The sequence below is a fragment of the Microcaecilia unicolor genome, chromosome 3, assembly GCF_901765095.1.
Source record: "Microcaecilia unicolor chromosome 3, aMicUni1.1, whole genome shotgun sequence".
Lineage (NCBI taxonomy): Eukaryota > Metazoa > Chordata > Amphibia > Gymnophiona > Siphonopidae > Microcaecilia > Microcaecilia unicolor.
Genome location: NC_044033.1, coordinates 301,402,256 through 301,423,199, shown reverse-complemented (window position 1 = coordinate 301,423,199; position 20,944 = coordinate 301,402,256).

Here is a 20,944-nt window from a genome sequence, read left to right as displayed (position 1 = left end):
GAGCCATGATGCGAAGGAACGGAATGAAGGCTGGAACCGAGCTGAGCCTGCTGCCTTCGCTTCAACGCTGGCGCGCCTCGAAGGAAAATAAAAATTTTAAAGGCAGGGTGGCGGGGCAAGAAGGAAACCAGGGCTACAATCGGCAGATCTGCAGAGGGCAGATGGAAGATGGACGAGCGGGGGAGCAGAGGCGAGCCGGCTCGCACGGGCCAACAACCGGCTCGCAAGATGCCAGTAAATTTAACAACCGGCTCTTGCGAGCCGGCTCCAGCACACCACTGGCACTATTAGACCTATGATCAGAGATAATGCATGCAAATTTAAGCAGCACAATTATCTTTGATCATGGGGTAGAAATGCGGGTGAATTGTGCCTGAGCATGCGCTCAGCACAATCCTCCCGCATTTGTTTGACAGGTCTGGACTGTCAAAAGCCCAAACCTGTCAAACACAGGGGCTGGAGGTCCATGGGACCACCAGGCCCTGACTACCCCTGCCCTGAGCAATGGGGGCTGGAGGTCCGGTGGACCTCCGGTCCACCCCCGACGACACCCCCCCCCGCAGGTTCAGGGAGGGTTGGAGAACCGGTGGGTCTCCAGCCCCCCCAACCCCCCAGAAAATGGTCCCTGGTGGTTCAGTGGCCGCCGGCCAAAACCCCTCCTTCCCTCCCACCCAGCGAGCGACAGGGGGCGGGGGGGGCTGTCTGAAGAATCCCTGGTGGTCCAGCGTTAAAAAGAAACCCCTCCTGGCCCCCCTACCTTAGTTGGAGGATGGAGGTAGCCTGCCTCCCTCCTCTTCCCTGGGTTGACGCCGCCGCAAAATGGCGGTGCCCAGTCCCTCCCAATGCATCCTGGGATGCGCTGGGCGGGGCTACAGACCATATAAGGGAGCGATTCCCTTATATGGTCTGTAGCCCTGCCCAGCGCATCCCAGGATGCATTGGAAGGGGCTGGGCGCCGCCATTTTGCGTTGTCGTCAACCCAAGGAAGAGGAGGGAGACAGGCTACCTCCCTCCTCCAACTAAGGTAGGGGGGGCCGGGAGGGGGTTCTTTTTAACGCTGGACCACCAGGGATTCTTCAGACAACGCTGGGGAGGGGAGCTGGGGTGGGTTGAAGGTCCACCGGACCTCCAGCCCCCCCCCCCCATTGCTCGCTGGGTGGGGGTTTGGCCGGCGGCCACTGGACCACCAGGGACCATTTTCTGGGGGTTTGGGGGGGCTGGAGACCCACCGGATCTCCAGTCCTCCCTGAACTTGGAGGGGGGGGGGGTCGTCTGGGGGGACTGGATGTCTGCCGGACCTCCAGCCCCGTTGGCGGGTTTGCTTTGGGGGGGATCAGGGGCCTGCCAGCATGCAACTGCATGCTGGACAGGGCTCACCATTCCTCCCCAATGATCTGCAAACCCTAATGCCAGCTTGGAGCTGGTGTAGGTTTTGCTGCCACCAGCGACCCAAATTTTGGCACGCTGACCGCTGATCATTGGCGATGAATGCGCTAAGCCCTGTTTAGCATACTTGCGCAAAGCACGCTTGAGGGCTCTGATCATGGGGCGGTAGCAAAAGCTGGCGCTAGTATGGCACTAGCAGCCTCTAGCGCCGGCATCTGCCTTTTGCTTTTGATCATCTGCCTATAAAGGAAGGTGCTCCTTTCTGTGCACCTGTCATGGTCGTGAGTCCTTGTGCTGGGCGGTGCACAGAGACGAAGACTCGAACCTGCGCTCTGCTGGGCAGCCGAACAACCCCGAGGCTTCACCTGTGGTGACCGTCGTCCCCTGAGGGTTGTATATATTAAAACTGACAAAATGGAGTCACAAATATAAAATGGACTCCAGAAGTGCAGCTGGAATAGCTGACACTGAAAATCTGACATTATAATAACCTTTATAAAGAATGTGCTGAGAGTCCTGAGAAAGAAGGGAGTAGAGTAACAGGATGTCTACAGCATGACCATGAGATGAAAGTAAGAACAGAGGTTGGCAAGACATGTGAAACTTGTGTTCGATAGTGCAGCATGAAGAAAAAAAAAGGGGAGAGAAAGTTAGACGCCAGAAGGTTTGAGATAGACTAGTAATGAATCCAAATAATATACAAAGGATGTGTGATGATGCCAGAATTATGTGTATATAAGAAAGGAGACATTTGTATTAGCAAGCAACTCCTAAACAGGCAACTTCATCTCTGTATTTGATGAGATTGTTCCTATACTTGCTTCCTATGTAATATTCTTGCATAGCTCTGTCATCCAAATGGCAGTTGAATAAAAAGAAAAATTATACAGATTTTTTGCTTTCATTTCTTTATTTTATTCTTTATTCTTTTGGTGAAGATACTCAGTAAAAAGTTTAAACGAGGAGGTTTAAACAATTGGCGACCTGCGCGGTAGGACCGTGCACGCACAGCCATTATTTTTTGGTTCGATTTTTGCTTTAAGGTGTCCCGGTCTTACGATACTGATCAGCTCGTGAGAGGTCCACTGCAATCTTCCGATACCAACGGACGGTGAGTATAAAATATTGACGTCATTCTTAACTCTTTTCTTCACGTCTTAACGCTGCTTTCTTTCTTTCCGCTTTTTTGTTTATATTTTCTTTTATTGTTTATTATTGGATATTATTTACAATATTATTGTACCTGTTGTAAAATGGCTAACATTAACATTGACATAGAGGTACCTACACAGGATTCTGAATCTAAATATACTTTGTTTGTAGATAGTTCTAGCACATTTACTCCTTTGCAACATGTTATAGCCGCTTTTCCTTTTGATGAAAAGCGCATTAAAGATTTACATAAAAAATGGTTAACATATAGCAAGAAGAATTCATTTCTAGGTTGGCCAGAGCATGGCTCCTTTGAAAAACCTATATTATGGCAGTTGCTTAAATATCTCCAAGATAATAAGACTAAGGATTCCTTGAAAAAGCATTTACATGTTTGGAATTTATTTACAGTAACTGCTGATATGTGGCACTATGATAAACAGCAATGCCAAAATAAAGCTTTTGTGGCAGAACGAGAAAGGGAAAGGCAGGGGATCTCCCCTTTCCAATCTGTTACTCCATCCGCACCACCTCCATATGAGGGTGCTGGTCAGTTGGACACACCTGGTATGTATCCAAATTTGAAAAGCCTGTCCCAAATACAGGCAGAAGCTGAGGTTGTAGATAAAACGGCTGCAGGATATGAGCCGTGGGGGTCAAAATCAAAACCCCGAGTCAAACAACCAAAACCAGTTGTTATAGAATCAAACTGTTCTGAGACTGATACTGACTCAGACCACAATACTGATATAGACAAAACACAGAGAATTGATCTTAAGATGAGGAAAAAGGATAAGAGAAGTAAAGCTAGAAAGAGGGCGGATGTTGAAATGAAAGGCACGTTTACGATGAAAGGGAATGTTGAAATGTTAAAGAAGGATAATACAGAAGGGGAGGAGTTACGAGACCCTGTCACCAGACCTAAAGCTAGTAAGAAAAATGAGGATAAGGAAAAGGGAGAGATTTCAGGAGAAGATACGATTGAACGATGGTCAGCAGATAAGGATTGTTTCTTTAAAGGATTAATTTTTCGCATACCAATGTCATATAAAAATCGCTTTGGGTATGCATTTTGGGATAATGTAGTCCAGACCTTTTCAGAAGAAAACACACGCTTACCCACTAATGTGAAGGGACCGACTAGTTTGGCTGAGGTTGATAAATTAATAAACAAGGTTCAAGCGAAGGGAACTGATTGGTCAAATCAAATAGAAATATTGGAGGGACTCAATTTATGGAGAGGTTTATTGCAGGCAGAAGAGCAAGATGGGGCTGAGACAAATAAAGACCAATCCGTGGTTAAGAGTGCGTATCCTATATTTACACGCACTGATCCATTAGGATGGAGATTGGAAGTCTATAAACCATATAATCCAGTTGATATCAGTACCATGATTAATAAACTACCGAATATTCAGAAAGGGGCACGAATTTGGTTAGAGCAGATGGATACACTAACAGCAGGAACACAATTAGCAGTTGGTGATTTTAAAGCATTTTGTTCTGCTGCCGGCGTTAGTCTGGCACAACTTGCTGTGCAGTCACAGAACCCTGCAATATTGAACCACACCCAAGATGGTGCAGCCTTGGTAGGGAATGCTAGGCGAGAGTTGACAGCAGCATTACAAATTATGTACCCCACTGAGATAGATTTTTCAGCCATTACCACTTCCAAATGGAACGGAAAGGAAGATTTTACTACTCACTTGATGAAATGCATGCAGATTTATAAAGCTCAGACCGGAGACGACCCTGACGTTGCTCCGGCCTCTGCTATTTTTCTGCATTTATTTCTAGTGACACTACCCATGAGTATGAGAAGGAACTTAGACAATGTGGTGGCTTTAGCAACCAAGCCATGGCCTGAAATTCGAGCTACATTGTTACATTTCAGTGCTATACATATAAAAATGATAGAAACACCAGCAAAGGAACAACAAAAATTATCAGATAAGTTGCTGGCCATGCAGATAAAAGAGATAGAGGATAAGAAAATACATCGACCCACTAAGGTACAGCAACCCATTTATTATATAACACCTCCTGGCCAAAATCAAAGTCAGGCTTATCCTCCGGCACCATACCAACAGGAATATCAACAACCGTATAATCAATTTAATCGGGGTAGAGGTATGAGCAGAGGTCGAGGAGGAAGAGGAAGGGGTTTTAGTCAGCCCTCTCCCAACAGACGAGCAAATGTTCAATGCTGGGTATGTCAAAATTGGGGACATTATGCGAATGAATGTCCAGCCAGACAGCCAGCATCCCCATTAGTGCCAAATTCTAATAGTCAGGTTCAGCAATTACCACAGATGCCCCAGAACTTAGGACAAATGATGGGGTCTAACAATCCATTTGTGCAGACACAGAGTATGATACCAGAGCTTCAGAATCAGCAAAATATACCACTCCAACAATTCCCTTTATGGGAACAGGAGAAACATGAGGAAGATGTTTACTGACTAACCGAAGAGGGGAATAATGATTTTACTTTTTCTTTGTCTAACCAAGAACCCTTTATCACATTGTTTATAGGGCCTGAAAAGATTCCTATGTCCTTTTTAATTGATACCGGAGCCACTAGATCAGTATTGAGTACTAGAGTTAGAGGTGTACCCTTAAGCAAAAGGATAGACACATTGGTAGGATTTGAAGGAAAAAAGCAGGATAAGTGTGTTACTGTGCCCACTGAAGTAACTTTACAAGCACTTGGGCCTAATAAGGTAGAAATGAGCAGGAAAGGAGTCATTGACTTTGTGATGGCAGAAAATTGTCCTGTAAACTTATGTGGCCGAGATCTGCTTTCACAGTTAGGGCTCACCTTAAAATTCCCAAGGTGTAAACAGAGTTTGTTGATTTCGGTCTTGCAAGACACATTCTATATTGACGAGGATGATGAGGGTATACAGGTGATGCAAAGATTACCAGCAGATTTATGGAGCACACCTGATGATCCCTATGGATTAGCTAAAATGGAGCCCCATGTGATTCGCCTTAAACATGAGGGTGATGGTCCTGTCTGGCCACCATACCCTATAAAGCCACAATTATTACCTAAGACTTTGTTGCATATTGAGAAGTTGTTGAAACATAATATCATAGAACCATCAAATTCACCGTATAATACACCTCTTTTTCCGGTCCCTAAACCAAATGGAGATGTAAGAATTGTTCATGATTTACGAGGTTTAAATGATTTAGTGAACGCTCAGTTCCCAGTCTGTCCAAACCCATTGACGCTATTACAATCACAGCCTATACATGCATTTAAATCAGTTATAGACTTGTCCAATGCTTTCTTCGCTATCCCCCTTGCAGAGGAATCACGAGATTTAACTTCATTCACTTTAGAAAATAAAGCATATCGCTGGACAAGAATGCCACAGGGGTATACTGAAAGCCCGTCAGTTTTCTTTAAACAAATAATGGAAGATTTGAAATCATTTAAACAATTGTTGCCTGACACTGTGTCTCTGTTCGTGTATGTGGATGATATTTTATTATCTGCATCCACAAGGGAGGAATGTCTTTCATGGACAGTGGCGCTGTTTTATCAATTACTATCAAAGGGTTATAAGTGTAATCGAAATAAGTGCTTTGTGTGCAGGGAAGAAGTTACCTTCCTAGGGCAAACAGTTTCAAGTAAAGCTAAGGTTATAACACGGGAAGCCTTAACAGAAATCTTAAAATCTCCATTGCCAAAGACACTTACACAATTGAGAGGATTGCTGGGTTCTCTTAATTATTGTAGGCAATGGATTCCTAATTATTCCCAATTAATTAGCCCATTGTACCGACATTTGCGTGTACCGGCTGGTACACCGCACAAGACTCACATACAGCTTACTCAGAGTGATATTGTCACTATACAATTGTTGGTGAAGCATTTAGTATCACATAATCCATTAACCACAGTAGACCCCAAAGAAGAGATACATTTATGGATTAAAGATATGGGCACTACTTGGGCAGCAATGGTAAATCAACAGGACACTTTTGTGTCACCTGTATCATTTTTATCAGGGACTTTTAGTCCAGTAGAAAGAGGGATGGAGACCATTCCCCGTTTCTTGGTAGCCGCAGTTGCGGCTGTTGAAAAATGGAGAGCGGTTATGCCTTTTGGTCCTATCATTATTCATTCTGACCATACAATCCACAATTTGCTGTCTACTAGCCAGATAGCATTAACTAGTACAAGGTTCGGTAAGTATCAGGCTATACTAATAGGACAAGATGTCCGTACTCAGCCATTGAATAAGGAAAATATTAAACGAATGGATGCATTGTTTAAATTAGAGCAAGAGACTCAGGAACACCTAGATGGGTTGAAAGACATCCCAGTCTTTCGATTACTCATATTTGAGCCCCTTAGTGGAAAGGGAGACATTTGGTTTACCGATGGAGCACAAACAGGCGAGCATGCTTCATTTTCAGCACTTAAGGTTCAATCAAATCAAGGAAACACTGAAATTTGTAAAAAGATCCAAAAACGATTACCAGTAGGCACAACGGCTCAAGAAGCTGAACTAACAGCAGTACTAGAAGCTGTGAAACAATTAGGGACAGAAATGAAAGGGACTATATATACTGATAGTTCATATGTAGTTAGTTCATTGCAATATCATTTGTTAAAATGGAAAAGAAGGGGATTTTTGACAGCAGATGGAAAACCCCTGAAACATGAAAGTTTGTGGGAACAATTGTTAAATTGTTTGAGTGATAGAGAAGGAAAAGGTCTACATACTGCCATTGTTTGGGTTCCTGCCCATACAGGAGAACAGACATTTGAAGCAAAAGGGAATGATCTAGCTGATAAGGCAGCTAAAGAGGTACTTTCTACCATGATAATTACCCGTGCTCATATACAGTGTACTGAAACACCATATCCACCAGATGTCTCACAACCCCGAGAAAAACCAACTGAGATTGAAAAATTGAAATGGCAAAATTTAGATTGTAAGATGAACCCTGATAAAAGTAAATGGATACATCCTAGTGGGAAAATATGCATGTCTACTTCAGAACTAATTAATAACTTTTATAATTGGCATGTTACATTACATTTGTCTGCTTCTGACATGAGTAAAGCAATGGAAGCCTCATTTTGGCATCCTAATATTGTTATGATTCTGCCGGTTTGGCTGAGGGGGAGGGGGGACGTCTCTTCTGATTGGCTGCCAGGGGTTGTGCTGACGTCAGGGGATAGTACTTTAGCCTGCAGCTGAAGAGTTTCTCTGCTTTTGCGTTACTTCTGGTGGTAACAGGAAAGCCTGATAGGTTTCTCTCAGAACGTGCTCTAGGTTCTGACAGGGATCTGTGTTGATTTAGAGTATTCTTTTCCTTCCCTCTGGGTTAGCTGCTGCTGTGTGTGTGTGTGTGTGTGTGTGTGTGTGTGTGTGCCTAGCTCTGTAATCAGGGTCAGCTGCTCGTTTGTTTAGTGGGGCTGGGCATTGCTCAGCCTCCAGGGCTCTGGGCTGAGTGAGAGCGTTCTCCTTTGTTTGTTTGTTTTAAGGATTTCTCTTCCCAGTGTCCTGGCCTGCTGGCTCAGTGAGTTTAACCCTTTGTGTACTGTGTGTATTGTATTCCTGCCTCTGCCAGTGTGTTTGTTTGGATGGGCCCCACTCCCTCTCGGGAGGGGAAGCGTTCTCTCTGATTGTTTGTTGATTTATGGCACTCTCTCTCTGCTGGCTCTACAAGCTTAACCCTTTATGTTCTGTGTGCCTCTGTCTACAGTGGGTTTGAGGCAAAGGCTTTCTGCCTTCCTTTGTGTTTGGTTCCTCTGGCTTCTGCCTGGGGCTCCTACCCTGGTGGGGAGGGGGTTGCTGTGTTAGTTCCCCTGTCCTGCGCTAGTCCCCTGCGTGGGCGTGGCCCGCTCTGGTCCTTTGTTTCCCCCTCTGCCCTATTGCTGGTGTTCAGCGCGTGTCTGGCATCTTGGGGCCCTCTGGGTTCTTTCACCCCTCCCTGTGTGTGATTGGGTTCCAGTTCAGCCGTGAGGCTCGCACGAGTGGCTCTGTCTGCGTGGGTTCCGGTTCGGCCGCGAGGCCCGCCTGTATGCCTATTTCCCTTCTTCCTGAGGGACTGGGGGGAGGGGTAGCTTAGGGGGTATTGTGTAGCTGGGGTGTGCGGTGGTGGGTCGGTCTCCCCTTGGCCTGGGTCGGCGCCCTGCTGGCCTCGGCCAGGGCCCAAGGGCTCACGACCAACCCAACGGATTACAGAACGCAAAAGCCATGAGCTCGACCGATCCATCCCCCATGCAGCTGCTCCAGCAATTGCATGCTCAGCTACAACAGGTATCGGGAGTCGTGAACGCACTGTCTCAACGGGTAGACTCGATGACTGTCACGGGGGCTGCGGAGGTCCCGCCAGCAGCTACTCCGCCTAGTTCCCACGCATGTGGCCGAGGGATTCGGGTAGCTACGCCCCCGAGGTACGAGGGCGACAGTAAGACCTGCCGGGGATTCCTCAATCAATGCCAAATTGTCTTCGAGTTGCAGGCCCGGGATTTTCCTTCGGATCGGGCGAAGGTGGCTTATATTATCTCTCTACTGGCAGGCCCCGCTCTGGCCTGGGCCTCGCCCTTATGGGAGAAGAAGGATCCCCTCCTGGATAATTTGGCAGAGTTTTTGAAACAATTTCGGCTCATCTTTGAGGAACCCGGGAAGCCCTCCTCGGCGGCGACTCAGCTGTTGAACCTACATCAGGGGCGACTCTCTCTGGGTGAGTACGCCATCCAGTTTCGGACTTTGGCCGCAGAGCTAGGTTGGGATAACCCAAGCCTGACTGCGGTATTTTGGCATGGTGTCTCGGCCAACATTAAGGACGAACTCACAGGCCGGGAGCTGCCCTCAGATCTGAATGACCTCATCCGTCTCTGTACCCAGGTGGACATCCGGTTCAGGGAGCGGGCCTGTGAACGTCGCGCTGGTCAGCAGGTTGCAGGGGCTAACTCGAGGAGCTCGCACAAGAGCCCTGCTTCCCCGTCGCTGGGTGTGCCCGATGGGTCTGAACCTATGCAGGTTGACCGGGCGGCCCAGGAGAGACAGCGGAGACGCTCTAAGGGGCTGTGCCTGCATTGTGGAGTGAAAGGGCACTTTGTCCGTGAGTGCCCGAAGAGAAAGAAGTCGGGAAACCAGCAGCCCTGATACCGGCTAGGGAGACCGGGTCAGGGCCAAAGTCCTTCTCCCCTTGGATGCAGGTTTTGGTGCCAGTTCTACTGGCGATTAAGGATACCCCTTGTTTTGAGGCGCTAGTTGACTCGGGGGCGGGAGGCAACTTTATCAGCGCGGACCTGGTGCGGGTTCATTAAATTCCTACGATGGAGTTACCTCAGCCCATCACCGTCTCAGCGGCTTGGGGACTGGTTCGGGGAGTTCTCCGCTCCAGAACCGTGCCTATGACCATACGGGTAGGAGTCTTACACAAAGAAGTTATCTCCTTCTACGTCCTTCCGTCGGCCACTGAGGCCATAATCCTGGGATTACCCTGGCTTCGCCTGCATAACCCTTGCATTGATTGGGCCCGGGGTGAATTGACGGCGTGGGGCCCGGGCTGCCAGAAGGTCTGTTTGGATAAGGTCTCGCCAGCCCCAGTGACGCTTCCTTTGGATCGAGCCAATGTTATGTTACCGGGGCCCTACAGATCCTTTGGAGATGTTTTTTCCAAACAGCAAGCAGAGATTCTGCCTCCTCATCGCTCCTATGACTGTGCCATAGAGCTACTACCTGGCACTGAACCTCCCCGTGGCCGCGTATACCCCCTATCCCGGCCAGAGACGGAAGCCATGTCCCAGTATATTCGAGAGAACCTAGCTCGAGGCTTCATCCGGCCCTCTAAATCACCCGCGGGGGCTGGATTCTTCTTCGTGGAGAAGAAGGATGGGGGGTTGCGCCCCTGTATTGACTACAGGGGACTCAATGCCATCACGCGGAAGGACAAATACCCCCTTCCCTTGATTTCTGAGATGTTTGACCGCCTCCAGGGGGCCCAGATCTTCTCCAAGCTCGATCTCAGGGGGGCCTACAACCTTGTGCGGATCAAGGAGGGGGATGAGTGGAAGACGGCGTTTAACACCCGCGACGGGCATTACGAATATCTGGTAATGCCCTTTGGACTTGCTAATGCTCCAGCCGTCTTCCAAGCCTTCATGAATGACATCTTCAGGGATCTCCTGTATAAGTTTGTGATGGTCTACTTGGACGATATTTTGATTTTTTCAAGGGCTGAGGAAGAGCACCAGGAGCACCTGAAGACCGTATTGCAGTGGTTGAGGGAGAACCACCTCTATGTGAAATTGGAAAAATGTGAATTCCATCGCTCCGAACTGCTCTTCCTGGGGTACATCATTTCTAACCACGGGCTGCGTATGGACCCCAGTAAGCTGACAGCCATCCTGCACTGGCAGCAACCTACGGGGCGTAAGGCTCTACAGCGCTTCTTAGGTTTTGCCAACTACTATAGGCAGTTTATTTGGAATTACTCGTCCCTGACTGCCCCTCTTACTGCCTTGACTAAGAAGAACGCTGACGCTCGCAACTGGTCGCCTGAGGCGTGTCAGGCCTTTGAGAATCTGAAACAGGCATTTGTTGGAGCTCCAGTGTTGCGCCATCCCAACCCGACAAATAAATTTTTCGTGGAAGTGGATGCATCATCGGTTGGCGTAGGAGCAGTGCTGTCCCAGGCCCACCCCAGTGGGAAACTTCTCCCATGTGCATTCTTCTCTAAAAAGTATACCCCTGCCGAGAAGAATTATGCCATCGGGGATCAGGAGCTATTAGCCATTAAATTGGCCCTGGAAGAATGGCGTCATCTGCTGGAAGGGGCGCAGGAGCCCTTCACGGTGTTCACGGACCATAAAAACCTGACTTATTTACGAGAAGCGAGAAGGCTGAATCCTCGCCAGGCCCGGTGGGCACTATTCTTCTCCCGCTTTGATTTCATTCTGACCTATCGTCCAGCGGAGAAGAACATCAAGGCAGATGCCCTCTCCAGGTCCATGGAGGCTGACCTGGAGGAAGAACCCCTGCAGTATGTAATTAAACCTGATGTCATTGTGCCCGCGATGACGCTAGCAGTACCTGCAGGTATGACCTTTGTGCCACCCCGGCTGAGAGAAAAGACACTCCAATGGGGGCATGCCTCTCGAATGGCAGGACATCCCGGGATCCTGGGAACCAAGCGGTTCATCTCCCAGCAGTATTGGTGGCCTTCACTTGATCGGGATGTGCAGGAGTTTGTGGCTGCGTGTCCTGAGTGCGCCCAGCATAAGGCTGACCGTCGGAGACCCCAGGGGTTGCTGATGCCTTTACCGGTACCTGAGAGACCGTGGACCCACATTGCCATGGACTTTGTTACGGATCTGCCTAACTCTGAAGGGCACACAGTTGTCTTGGTAGTGGTGGACCGGTTTTCTAAAATGGCCCACTTCATACCCATGCCTACCCTTCCTTCGGCGGTGAAGCTGGCACAGTATTTCATCAGCTCTATTTTTCGTCTCCATGGTCTGCCAGAATCTATTACCTCTGATCGAGGAGTACAGTTTGTCTCAAAGTTCTGGAGAGCCCTGAATCGGGCCCTTGAAGTAAAGCTGAACTTTTCGTCGGGATATCACCCACAATCCAATGGCCAAACAGAACGAGTGAACCAATGCTTGAAGCAGTTCCTACGGATGTATGTCAATGAGCACCACAACAACTGGAGTCAGCTGCTGCCTTGGGCAGAATTCGCTCATAACAACCGAGTGAGCTCGGCCACGGGCGCGTCGCCCTTTTACATCGTATATGGACGACACCCGCGGATACCAGCCCCCTTGAAAACCAACTTGGATGTCCCGGCAGCGGTTGATGCGGTGACCTCGCTCCAAGCAATTTGGTCATCAGTTCAGAAAGCGCTGCGAGTGACCTCCACTCGTATGAAACGCCAAGCGGATCGGTCTCGCAGAGTGGAACCGCACTTCCAGCCTGGCGACTTGGTGTGGTTGTCCACGCGTAATCTTCGTCTGAAGATTCCCTCCTCCCGCTTTGCACCTCGATTTGTGGGCCCGTATCCCATTGTGAGGCAAGTGAATCGGGTCTGTTATCAGCTAAGTTACCACCTACATTACGGGTACATAACACCTTTCATGTGTCCTTGCTGAAGCCTGTGATTCTGAGAAAAGGGGCTTTGCCCGCGTTGCCTGCTAGTCCTGCCATCTCAGCCTCCCAGGGGGAATACGAAGTCCGGGATGTCTTGGATGCAAGGCGCTTCCGGGGACATCTCCAGTATCTCATTGCGTGGATGGGATATGGACCGGCAGACAATTCCTGGGAGGACGCTACTCATGTCCACGCGCCAATCCTAGTCAGACGGTTCCATCGCCTTTTCCCTCACAAACCTAAACCTCGTGGACGGGGTAGGGGGGGCCCTTGAAGGGGGGGTGATGTTATGATTCTGCCGGTTTGGCTGAGGGGGAGGGGGGACGTCTCTTCTGATTGGCTGCCAGGGGTTGTGCTGACGTCAGGGGATAGTACTTTAGCCTGCAGCTGAAGAGTTTCTCTGCTTTTGCGTTACTTCTGGTGGTAACAGGAAAGCCTGATAGGTTTCTCTCAGAACGTGCTCTAGGTTCTGACAGGGATCTGTGTTGATTTAGAGTATTCTTTTCCTTCCCTCTGGGTTAGCTGCTGCTGTGTGTGTGTGTGTGTGTGTGTGTGTGTGTGTGTGTGTGTGCGTAGCTCTGTAATCAGGGTCAGCTGCTCGTTTGTTTAGTGGGGCTGGGCATTGCTCAGCCTCCAGGGCTCTGGGCTGAGTGAGAGCGTTCTCCTTTGTTTGTTTGTTTTAAGGATTTCTCTTCCCAGTGTCCTGGCCTGCTGGCTCAGTGAGTTTAACCCTTTGTGTACTGTGTGTATTGTATTCCTGCCTCTGCCAGTGTGTTTGTTTGGATGGGCCCCACTCCCTCTCGGGAGGGGAAGCGTTCTCTCTGATTGTTTGTTGATTTATGGCACTCTCTCTCTGCTGGCTCTACAAGCTTAACCCTTTATGTTCTGTGTGCCTCTGTCTACAGTGGGTTTGAGGCAAAGGCTTTCTGCCTTCCTTTGTGTTTGGTTCCTCTGGCTTCTGCCTGGGGCTCCTACCCTGGTGGGGAGGGGGTTGCTGTGTTAGTTCCCCTGTCCTGCGCTAGTCCCCTGCGTGGGCGTGGTCCGCTCTGGTCCTTTGTTTCCCCCTCTGCCCTATTGCTGGTGTTCAGCGCGTGTCTGGCATCTTGGGGCCCTCTGGGTTCTTTCACCCCTCCCTGTGTGTGATTGGGTTCCAGTTCAGCCATGAGGCTCGCACGAGTGGCTCTGTCTGCGTGGGTTCCGGTTCGGCCGCGAGGCCCGCCTGTATGCCTATTTCCCTTCTTCCTGAGGGACTGGGGGGAGGGGTAGCTTAGGGGGTATTGTGTAGCTGGGGTGTGCGGTGGTGGGTCGGTCTCCCCTTGGCCTGGGTCGGCGCCCTGCTGGCCTCGGCCAGGGCCCAAGGGCTCACGACCAACCCAACGGATTACAAATATGCTTTCTTATGCCACAAGAGTTGTATTAAATTGTTTAGTTTGTTCCAAAAATATAGTACACAGGGGTCCAGTTATTTCTCCTGGATCAATCCCAATACCGACGGGACCTGGAGTCGAATGGCATGTGGATTTCACAGATATGGTAATACCGGTAAAAGGTAAAAGGTATCTCTTGGTCTGGGTGGACGCTTTTACAAAATGGGTAGAAGCATTCCCTTGTAAAAAGGAAAATGCACAAGTAGTAATTGAAACTTTTTTGCAGAGAATATTGCCAGCGCATGGCTGCTCTCAGAAACTTGTCACAGATAATGGCAGTCATTTTGTCAACGCTTTAGTCAAAGATATGACTGAATTGTGTGGAATACTACACCGAAGGGTGGCAGTGTATAGACCTACTTCTAATGGCCTTGTGGAACGATACAATGGCCTTTTAAAAACCAGACTTAGAGTGCTATTACAAGCATTAAGTAATAAAGAGAAAAAATATACTTGGATGGATGTGTTACCATTGGCAATATTTCAATTAAGATCCCATCCTAGTACAAAATTGCAGATTTCACCATTTCAATTGCATACAGGAAGAGATCCAAGAGGGATCCCTGTGAATCCAATAGAAATGACTAATGAAGGAGTGACAGCTTATTGGAAACAAGTTAATCCAATAATTAATTTGACAAGAGATATGGCAGTAGCCAAATCAAAAGAAGTGCCTAATATGACTTTTTGTTCTCATTTTGAAATAGGTCAGAAGGTACTTCGAAAGAATTTCACACACAAGACCTGGAAGGACCCAATTTACGTGGGACCATTTGAAATAAAAGAGTTAACTCACACAACAGCAAGATTGTCAGACCACATCACTTGGGTACATTTATCTGATATACGTAAGGTTCATGATCCAGGACTACCTGAGGAAATAGAAACCACTATTGCACCTCCAGAGAGCAGAGAACATTGATTAACAACATTACCAGTAAAAAAGGATTATGAAGGCTTTTGTAATCTATTTGCTGGTAGGACTTACTTATGGACTCAATACATATGTTGAGAGAATTCAACATGCCTCAAAGACTTTTAATCTAACTAACTGTATTGTTTGCACTCCACTTGTCACTTCCGTACTTACCATTCCAGCACACATTCACCCTTACTCTATGATTAAGTTACAAGGTATTCATAATTGTTTCAGTAATGGTACCTGCTATTTGGGTCGGGGACATGAGCACAGACAATATTGGACCAATGTTACTGCTCAACGCCTGCCTTCTTTGTTTGCTCATACTATACCTGCATTAAACTATTGGTGTCTGATAAACTCTAGTTCACTTCAGGGTAAGATGCCTAATGTTTTATGTAATTATACTTATGACATACAATCCCGAAATTGGACTGTATTACAGGGATCCTATGTTATAAATCAGACTGCAACATCTACAGCCTGCCCTAACAAAATGTTCTGTAACCGGACACTGACAACCTCTTATGTGACTTCTACTAACCTTACTCTTACAAATTTGACTTTCTTCTTTTCATTATGTCAATTTAATGCCTCTTCTATACAAGCCATTACTGCTATGCCTACTGCGTGTTCTTCACTTAAGGCACCAAATAACCCTATTTTTCCTTTTTCTCAAACTTATGCTTTATATCATAACCTAACTTCTCTACAGTCTTTACTGTTAGGGGATTATCTGTTATGTGATAATATCCTGTACACCTATCTTCCATCATGTTATAAGTTCTGCACTCTTGTTCAACTAAATTTATTTGATTTGATCATTCCATTAGATGGCATATCACATAGTTCTAATAGTCAGAGACGACGAAAAAGACATGTTTCCAGTACCTCCTTCAGTGCTTTAACAGGAGATGATCAAGCTTTACAATTAGCATTAGATTATATTAACAGTACCTATCCTATGACTAAGACACGTTTAGATGCCTTGTCAGCCACTGGATGGCTTCCATTTGCAGGATCTGCCATTGCGGCTGAAATGGGTATGTCAATCAGACGCTTACAATCACTATTGCATGTTGTAACACATGAACTGGATATAGCTATAACAGCATTACAAGAGGAAATTGATGATACAGCGAGATATGCAATGCACACACGCATGGCGGTGGATTTCATGTTAGCCCAATCTGGAGGAGTGTGCAGCATAGTGAATGATACATCGTGTTGTTCACTTATTAGAAATCAATCAATAATTGTGAAAAATGCAATGCAGCGCATCCTTTCACTGGCAAAAATTGAAGTGAGTGATTATAGGGGAATTTTAGACACATCTTGGTGGGATTCAATAACCGGATGGTTTGGATCCCTGAGCCCATGGTTAAAGGGTCTTGTTTCAGTTGCAATGGTCTTCATAGTTGTAATACTGTTGTTGCTTTGTCTTATCCCATGCTGCATGAAACTATGTGGGAACATGATGACAAAGATAACAAATACTACTATGATAACACATAGGGAACATGTTAACATATATCCAGGACATGGACAGACAAAGGAAAGAATGGCATGTAATAAAATCTATTCAAAGATTAACCATGAATAACACTTGACAGAAACTGTATGCTAGCTATGACGGCCTCTAGAAAGGGAGTAATGAGAAATACTATATCCCCATAGAGCTCAAACATGCTAGACATACTATAGTGTTTGCCTAAATATGTGAACGCTGCATACAGCGTTCAAGGGAGGATTGTATATATTAAAACTGACAAAATGGAGTCACAAATATAAAATGGACTCCAGAAGTGCAGCTGGAATAGCTGACACTGAAAATTTGACATTATAATAACCTTTATAAAGAATGTGCTGAGAGTCCTGAGAAAGAAGGGAGTAGAGTAACAGGATGTCTACAGCATGACCATGAGATGAAAGTAAGAACAGAGGTTGGCAAGACATGTGAAACTTGTGTTCGATAGTGCAGCATGAAGAAAAAAAAAGGGGAGAGAAAGTTAGACGCCAGAAGGTTTGAGATAGACTAGTAATGAATCCAAATAATATACAAAGGATGTGTGATGATGCCAGAATTATGTGTATATAAGAAAGGAGACATTTGTATTAGCAAGCAACTCCTAAACAGGCAACTTCATCTCTGTATTTGATGAGATTGTTCCTATACTTGCTTCCTATGTAATATTCTTGCATAGCTCTGTCATCCAAATGGCAGTTGAATAAAAAGAAAAATTATACAGATTTTTTGCTTTCATTTCTTTATTTTATTCTTTATTCTTTTTGGTGAAGATACTCAGTAAAAAGTTTAAACGAGGAGGTTTAAACAGGGTTGAGCCCCCAGGTGCGGGTGGCCGACAGGACTTCTGGATGCAGGCAGGGGTCAGAGGGCCGCAGGCAATCTGAGTTCAGGCAGTAGTCAGAGGCAGGCAGCTAGCAGAGAGTGTGTCTAGGTGCAGGCAGTAGTCAGAGACAGGCAGCAAACAGAGAGTATCTGGGTTCAGGCAGTAGTCAGAGACAGGCAGCAAGCAGAGAGTATCCAGGTTCAGGCAGCAGTCAGAGACAGGCAGCAAGCAGAGGGTATCCGGGTCCAGGTAGTCAGCAATGAGATAGCAAAGAGAGTAGTAGGAAAACCACACAAGAGCACAGGCAAACCTACCGAAGTTGAAGCCGAAGCCCTGATGTGGAGAGCAGATGCTCCTGAAGTAGCCCCCACCATCAGGAACAAAAGGAATCAGCTGGCAAGGGAGGCTTCCGATTGGCTGGTCTGCTGGAGGAGGAGGAGCCTGGTTGCGAGAGTCCAATCCAAGGCAGCAGGAGGTGGGGTGAGGGTTCCCACGTTCCCGGACCCCTGCGCCTGGAAAGAAAGGAGATAAAGAGACACTCGGAGCGCCGACCCTGCCAAGATGGCCGGCGCTCCAAACTGTGGGAGCAGAGGTGGTCAGGGCGACACTCGGAGCGCCGGCTCTGTCACGACGGCCGGCACTCCACTTCACAAGTGGAGGCAAGAGCGCAACCCTCGGAACACCAGCTCTGCCAAGATGGCCGACGCTCCACTTCACGGAGGCGGAGGTGAGGAGCGCGACAGCATCGCATGGAATGCTAATTTTAATACTAATGAGTTTGTTGTAATACATTTGCATTGCATTAGTGGTAGCTGCTATAGATAAAAGCACGAAGAATCCTTCCATTAGATGCTAAATAACGTTTGCTTTAGATTGGCTACAACCGGTCTAAAGCAAACATTGGAAGCATGGTAAGCTTTGTGCATCAGGCCCTGAGTCTATGCAGAGACTTGGGGCTGCAAGTTACCAAGAATAAACTCCAGTCCTTAATCCTATTCTCAGTGCCGTAGCGAGGGTGCCTGACACCCGGGGCGGGTCGCCGCTGCGCACCCCCCCCCCGGGTGCAGGGCACGGTGCACCCCCCCTCCGGAGCGCACCCCCCCGAAGCGCACCCTCCCCCCCCCGAAATGCATCCTTACCTTGCAGCAGGGGGCAGGCGGGAGGGCCGATCCGCCCCCAGTGGACGTCACTGGGAGCTGCGTCGGCTCTGCTGCTTCCCTGCTTTCTCTGCCCCGGAACAGGAAGTAACCTGTTCCAGGGCAGAAAGAGCAGGGAACCAGCGAACCGACACCCCCCCAGCGGCGTGCACCCGGGGCGGACCGCCCCACCGCCCCCCTTCCTACGCCACTGCCTATTCTTTATCCAATCTAGGGGATAGAGACAGACACCTTGAAATCCTGACCACATCCTTCAAACAGAAAGGCTACAACCCCAAAATAATCTCCAGGAATATTGCCTCCTCCCTCAAAACACACAGGGAGAATCTGCTACAGTACAAAGAAAAGAAAGCCACAGACAGAATCCCCCTTGTAGTTACATACAACCCAGAGCTGGAGAAACTGAGGAAAATCATAAGAGACCTACAGCCAGGAGGATGAATTACTGAAAGAGATATTCCTATCCCCACCAGTACTGGCCTTCCGACAGCCACCCAACTTAAAACACAAGCTAATCAGAAGTAAACTCCCAACACAGACTGAAAAAGAAAAGGGCACGTTTCCCTGTAACAGATCCAGCTGCAAGCTATGCCAAAACATTTCACAGGACCCCACAGTCATTCACAAAGGAAAAACATTCAACATAAAGGAATCTTTCACATGCTCATCTTCCAATGTGGTATATATCATTCAGTGTAAAAAATGTAACGAAGGATGCTATATTGGAGAAACAGGCCAGATGCTTAAGACAAGATTGAATTTACATAGACACAACATGAAGAAAGCTGGTGCCAGTCAGATTCCCACCCCTGTGGGCCAAGGACCAGGACACTGCAGCAGTGATTTCACAGTAAGAATCCTGAAAGGTAACTTTAAAACAATACAGGAACGTAAGACCTTTGAAGTCAGAATGATTGAATATTTTGACACCCAACAGACAGGACTTAACAAGGATCTGGGTTTTCTAGCCCATTATAAACCATAAAGTTGTATTTCTCTGTTTATCACTCTCCTCTCAACTACCCACACCCATCCTGTTAGATTATCAATGAAATGAAATGCTTTGATGTACTCATGCATACATCCTACCCACCCACACCTTGCTAGACTGTCATTGAAATGCTTTGAAGCTTCACTTATATATACTATCAACTAACACATTTGCTTATTTCCGATCTGACGAAAAAGGGCAACCTTCGAAAGCTAATCAAGAAATGTATTAAATTATGTCAAATAAAAAAGGTATCATCTTATTTTCTTTTCCATGTTTTATTTTGTTTGATTTCTATTGATAACCTTTAAGAGTGGACTAACACGGCTACCACACCTCTCTTCTTGACAAAATAAAACAAATCATTCACTTATAGTTGCAATGAGATGGATTAGGGATTCTGTATCTACAAAGTGTGTCTACATCTGTAATTAGCCCCTCCCAGACTTCAAATACTGAGGACTAACAGTTCAAACTTCTCCTACTAACCTACAAATGCACTCGATCTGCAGCCCCTCCTTACCTCTCTACCCTCATCTCCCTTTATGTTCCTACCCATAACCTCCGCTCTCAAGACAAATCCCTCCTCTCAGTACCCTTCTCCACCACCGCCAACTCCAGGCTCCGCCCTTTCTGCCTCGCCTCACCCCATGCTTGGAATAAACTCCCTGAGCCCATATGCGCCCTCCCTGCCCATCTTCAAATCCTTGCTCAAAGCCCACCAATGTCGCCTTCGGCACCTAACCACTACACCTCTATTCAGGAAATCTTGACTGCCCCAACTTGACATTTCGTCCTTTAGATTGTAAGCTCCTTCGAGCAGGGACTGTTCTTTGTTAAACTGTACAGCGCTGCGTAACCCTAGTAGCGCTCTAGAAATGTTAAGTAGTAGTAGTAAATTGCAGCAGCAGCAGCAAAGGTGTAAAATCAAGGTGGCTTACTATCCTGAGGGGAAAAACAAGCAGAAGTTAACTGCGTCAGCATGGAGAGTTCAGGCCCTCTACACACTGGATGACCTAGGTATAACTACCATCTCTCTCGGTTTTCTTTAGAGAGCAATCAGAGGGAGGAGGGAATTCTGCTTCTCCAACTCCCTACATGCCCTGAAGCAGGCATCAACAACAAAGCTCCAAAAGGCATTGAGAGCAGAGCACACGTGTTTAAAAAGGATAATCACGGAGGACTCTACAAATGCAGGGATCTAGTTAATATACACAGCTCAATAAATAAAGATAAGCAATCTCTTATACACAGACAGCACAAGCTGTCCCAAGCAATGGGGGCAGAACATATACCATCCTAGAGTTGCGGCACTACACAACACAGTTCCGAAAGGAAGATCTGAGGTCAGTCTTGGTGTATTATGGGACCTGCAGCATTGATTTGAACAGATAGAATCAGGGTCTACAACAAACATACTGCTTATGGGAT